Below are 5,976 nucleotides of genomic sequence, written 5' to 3'. Positions count from 1 at the left end.
TAGATATCGTTATCGCCTGAAATGAAAAAAACATATCGTGATATGAAAAAATCTCATATCGCCCAGCTCTACTTCAACGAGTGACATATTTCAGGTTTAGATCATGTTGCTATAGAATATCAGCAATAGAATAGAAGGGCTCTTCTATTGCTGCTCTTAAACTCCTTCATAGCAATATTGTCCAGAAACTGTGTGGGGAAACAGTCCAAAAAAACTGATGTTTCTGATTATCAATATTAATAATTATAATATAGGATAAAATCAGTGGCGGATCATTTGAAGCTTTTCTTTTTCTCCTAAAACTAAACAAAGCATTTATTGCTTAATCCAACAGGTCTCCAACAGGTGCTTTTGCAGAAACTTTAAAAGCTTTAACAACATTTTGCGTGCATAACAACCTCCTACAGGTCACAACTAACATTTCAACCACATACGGCAAACAGTTGGATCCTTCCCCCATCTGACATAGTGCTGACATTTATTTATTCATTTAATAAATAAATCCCTCAAGTTAATTAGACCTCATCCTCAATATAATGTACCCCTCCACACCACTATTAATCAATGACCACAACAACAGATTTAAATTATAATCATGAATTTTCTGTCTTGCTACAAACCAGACAGTACTAGCTTCACAGGAGTACTAGATAAAGAGATTAGCCTCTACTCTTAACCCCTAGGTTACTTTAACCACAGGTTAAAGTTTCCATGAGTACACGACTGTCTGCTTGCGCTCATGTGGTGTAAATTCCATCAGTCCTGAGCCCAAGGCTCTGTGGGGACATCCACGGAGTCACTGCTCCAAAATGCACCAGCTGCTAAAGCAACACCCATACACTGTTAAACTTTTAACATTTTATTCCTCTCCTTTTTTTATGGTTGTGACTTTAAAATCACAAATGGTTGTGATTTTAAAATCTGGATGTCAAACCCAGGACCATTTGTGCGTAAGGTGAATGTGTTAACTACACTATGAAGCCAATGATGTCACCAAGAGCCAATATTAGGAAAAACTGAGTATTTAGAGTACTCTAAAGCCTGAATTTTTTTGGCTCACATAGATCACCTGCACATATACTGAAGCTTCAGTCAGGTCTGAAGACCAGTCAGTCACTACCTGGCAACCACCAGATAGCTTCCAATTGTCCAGCATTTTTATGACAAGGGTTACATTGTCGCCTCTTTCTTTGGCAACGAGAAAGAACTCTGAAAGGTTTGGCGCTTTCATTAGTGATGACATGTAGCTCAACAACTTCAGGTAAACTCGTAAGTTTTGTCTGTTTTAATTTGTCTTACTTCCTCCGAAACGGAGCGCTATTTAAATATTTAATTTAAAAAAACAAAACACTGCCTGATGCTTAGGCATCACACAATCAAATGTGATTTTGGCACATTTTTTCTGGACAACCCTACACCCACATTTCCACCTTTGGAGTATAACAGGAATGACTACTTTACTAACAATGATGTCAGGAGATGATAAAATCCTCCCATTAAGAAACAGCACAGAGTGAATTTCAGCTGGGAATCAAACAGTCTGCACAGACATAATGAAGGTTTTGTGCCGAATCGGCCACAAGGACAGAACCCTTGACTGTTTGAATAAATTGAGCCAAAAGATGTAAATATGCTCATTTGCAAGCTTTAAGGAAGTCACAGAAAAATCCACCTATTAGTGTTGAGGTTGAGTAACAAAAGAGGAAGAGCAGGCCAGAACTTGCTGCGTAAAGCTATGTAGATCGTTGCGAGTTACTACAGAGAGATCCCAGCTATGAGTTTTAAACATCCAGGTACATCGCACAAGAAAACAACTTAAGGTCAGCAGCACCTTTGAAGCAAAAAAACATGCACACTCCTGATTTAACTATTCAAAAGACATGATTAACTGACTCCAATCCAAGTCTAACACATAAAGGAGTACTCACAGATCCAGACGCACACCTGAAGAGAAAGGCTAACATTACATGAGGCAGCTGAAAGCTGACACTGCCCTTACCTGGGCCACTGAGAGCCCCTCCAGTCTCGGGTCCTTATACCTGGCTGTCGCTGAATGGATCCACACAGACCACTCTCACTAATGAGCAAGATAATGCTGCAGCCAACATCTCACTTTCACTCCTCAGTGAAATCTTTACATATCAAATGACTGAGATGTTAAATTTTTGGCTGTGACCAGCTTATAAAATCCTTCATGTTGAGAAGCGGCACACTGAAGATACTCTGAATTCATATCAATGGGTGTTCAATACTGTTCCAATTAGCCACAGTCACTCATCAGCTTATCAGCAGCAAAATAATCAGTAACTATTTTGAGATTTGAGTTATGGTCACTCAAGCAGCCATTTAGTTTAACTTTGTACACTTCTTTTTTCCCTTCCAAACAGCTGATTGTTCATCTGCTGAGGTTTCAGACAGATCTGATGACAACAGCATTTTCTTACCCCACATCTTAAACTTTAAAAAAAAAATAAAAAAAATGCAAAAGCTTGTTTAAGTTTAAAACCATCATAAGGAACATGGTGAACAAGATGCATGGATCTTTTTCCTTAGGAACCAACTTATTGTGTGTGTGTGTGTGTTTGTGTGGGGGGGTGGGGGGGTGTATATCATGTGTGGATCTGATATTTTATGTTGCATTTGTTGCAGTTTTAATAATGCTTTGAGTCTGCATGACTCCTACCTCAGTCAGACTTCCTGGTTAAATAAAGGTAAAATACTGCATCACTAAAAATCAGCCTTTCGACTTGATTTCTGATCATTAAATAGGAGAGGCAGTTATGCATTATATCAACCCTGAGGCTGTTAGGTGACTCCATTCAATAGAGTTATCAGCAGGTGAGGTGGCAAGACATTACATGAAGTTATTTTTAAAAGACTGCACTATTTCTTCCTTTTACAGCAGACTGAATAAGAAGCACACAATACCTAAACTTCCCCTTTTCCTCTGTCTTTCACAGAGAGTTACGCATTAATTTGTGCAGCAGACTCTGAGATGAATTAGATCACAGCAGGAAACAAAAGCCCTCTCTACCCTTGACCCACATTCTGTTTAGCACCACGGCAGTGAGCATTTATACCTGCATATACCAGAGTCCAGCACTTCCTGGTCTCATGAGACATGACTCACCTGCAGCACAGGGAGGGAGTGGCCCCTAAATGGTGTAACAGCTGGAAAAAAACAACAACAACAACAACACAAACCCAGCCCTGTAGATGGCTAACTGTTGTTTACACCAACACTAACAAACTTTATCCATATCTAGCAAATTGCAAATCCCAGAGCAAAGCACATTTGAGTTTACTTTATGCCCAGTTACTTCACTTCAAATGCTTATTTTTATGTGCACCAAAGCAAAGTGGCGGCGTAGGCTCGGGCCAAGTGCTGACCACCAAGGAAACGCTACAGACGAAGACAAAACCAGAGACGTGACGGCAGCCAGGGAGTCATTCCTTCTGTTCTGTTTTCCTTAGATTAAAGCTAAATCTGTAGCATGTACAATTATAGAAGCTTGTAGTTCATACCAGGAGTATGAAGGCACACTTTCAAACAGTGCAAACAAATGACTGATGCTGCAATAAAACTGGGAGTTTTGTAAAGTTGTTGCATGCTCTTATCTCAATCATTTGGTGTAAAGTGATCATAAAGCTCAATCAGCATGGTCTTCCTCACGTAGTTTACATATTGCATTTCTTTTTTTGTTGTCTCAACTTATGCAAATATTAAAACTCAAACACATTAGTACTATCAACAACCAACAGGTGCATTTACTCCCCTTTTTATTCCCTTTTGGGCTGGTTTTTCAGAACAAACCACTGCACAAACAAGAGCAGGTGTGGCCAAAAGCCTGCTTTCAGCAACTTTAGCTTTTTGTACATTTCCACGCAGTGCACTATGGGAAATTAGCTTAAAACGAATCTACCTGTCTCCTTGCAAATAGTGACCCCAGTCTATGCAAAATCTTAACGTCTGACTACAAATTCCAAGTAGTCTTTAGATGAGGAGTGGCAGTCTCTCATTAGTCCTCTAGTGTATTGTACTAATGAATAATACCTTTGTAACTAAAAATCTGAAATCTGCCTATAACCCTATCAAACTGATCTCATCGACCTCATTTGTTGTCTATATGGAAGAAATGTTGTGCACAGAGCTCCCATCAGCACGCAGGGGCAGTGAAGTAGGTTAGTTAGGCCTGTGTGAGGGTTTGTGTGTCTGCCTGGGGGCAAGACGTCCAGACATAAAGGAGCGAGCGTCCACTCCTGCATTTGCAACCTCAGCTTTTCTTCCAAATCTATTTGCATAGGGAAACACTGTTTGTAACCGTGGCAGACATGGAAAGCAGGGCGCCCTCCCAGACCTACTTCGGTGGGCTCAAAGCTCAACCAAATCGCGCTCAAGCCGCTGCTGATAATGCGATCACCGGCTAAAGCTAGCCGTTACAACTTTAGCCCCACCACTCAAACCTCAGTTAAACAGTTTTATTGTGTACTCGTGGCTCTTGAGGTTAAGAAACACCTTTCTCAAGTAACGTTATAGTGTCCTGAAGAGTTACAGATTAGGAAATAGCGTTAAGCCGTCCTGAAGAGCCGTTACACCGCTTAGAAATTATTTAAAGGGGTACAAAATGTGCCACAACACCAACGCCGGCAACCAGAGCTAGCTAACGTAACCCCAGATAAACCTCTTCTTTTTTTTTTTTTAAATTACACCACCTTATTCAAAGTCGACACATATTTTAAAAAAAGCTGGGGTGGTGTTTTTATACGTCCCCTCCCTGCCGTTGAGCGTCTGCTGTCAGTTTGACTATTTCCTGGATTTTTTTCCTCTCTCTCTCTCCTCTGAGACACACACACACCCCTCCCTGTGTCAGCTAATGCTGCACTACTCTGCAGAGGAAAGGGAAGAAAAAAAGACTAAAAAGAGAAGTTTCCACTTTTAATAAGAGAGCACAGCAAGACGAAGTAAAGGCTGACTACAGGGCTGCAGACATGTTAACGGTTTAAGTCAGACCAGCGTCAGCTTTTGCGGCTAACCTCGGCTAGCCGGCTGCGTTAGCATCACACCGAACTCAAGATGTAATTTCTGAATGATTCTCGGTGAAGGAGGAAGCGGCTGTGCGCTCTCTCTCTCTCTCGTCTCAGATTTGATTTTCCGCTTCTGCAGAAAGCCGTAAATCGAGTCACAAACCCCGCAGTGCAAATACCAAAAAGGACAGCACACCGGCTGCTTACCTGCTAAACTGGTCGAGCAGTGATTCGGTCCTTTATGTTGTCGCTGCTGTGAGAGTGTGCAGTAAGCAGACTGGGCTTCCTCTCTTTCTTCCTGTATGTCGCTGAATTTACCCAGCGCTCACCGCGCCACGTTTCCGCCCTTGTTCGCGCAACTAATTCCTTTCCCATATAAGGAGTGCGAGAGGCAGAGGGCAGCAATATACGAAGAGAGGCAGAGGGGAAAACATAGAAGAACTAAGTACTTTTCTTCCCCTCGTAACAACATATCTGCAGGCAGTGAGATATGACATCATAAAAATAACAGAAGAGGCAGCGCCTCTAAAGGAGATGTTCCTCCGAACATTTGCAGGAAAAACACGCAGAGTTGTGTATTTCATGTGGTGCGTTTTTTCTTGTCTGGGCATGTTTGCCCCACTTTACAGACTGGAAAAAAGCTGTCACACATACAGAAAACATGGACACAACTGTGTAAATGTGCACAAAAGCAATGAAGTGACTTCACTGATTTAAATAAGGGCGACAACTAAGGGTTCTTATTGTTATAACCAAACAATCTAGCGTTTGTTTTACACAGAACGGGATACAATAAACCCCCCTTAGTTATTCCCACAAATATTCAAACAAACAAATATATTTATATATGGTCTGTGTGGAGTCACTAAAGATGCTTTTAGCACTTCACCTGCTTGAATGGAGGCCCAGCTCCAGCAACACTTGTCGTACCAAGTATTAATTATTACTTGG

The 5,976-nt window shown here is 41.3% G+C and overlaps 1 protein-coding gene across 1 annotated transcript in view; it reads right to left on the bottom strand.

Annotated features, from left to right (window-relative positions):
* cap1 (CAP, adenylate cyclase-associated protein 1 (yeast)) overlaps positions 1–5,428 on the bottom strand; it is a 16,132-nt gene extending 10,704 nt beyond the window's left edge. Inside the window, exon 1 of the mRNA XM_005739695.1 lies at positions 5,233–5,428. The gene's annotated coding sequence lies outside the window, so the exon portion shown is untranslated. The remainder of the gene's footprint in view (positions 1–5,232) is intronic.
* Positions 5,429–5,976: the final 548 nt, after the last annotated feature.

This window comes from Pundamilia nyererei, unplaced genomic scaffold (genome assembly GCF_000239375.1).
Source record: "Pundamilia nyererei isolate P.nyererei 1_Seehausen unplaced genomic scaffold, PunNye1.0 scaffold00093, whole genome shotgun sequence".
NCBI classification, from domain to species: domain Eukaryota; kingdom Metazoa; phylum Chordata; class Actinopteri; order Cichliformes; family Cichlidae; genus Pundamilia; species Pundamilia nyererei.
The sequence above is the reverse complement of the archived record's forward strand: the minus strand, read 5'-3'. Positions and strand labels throughout refer to the sequence as shown.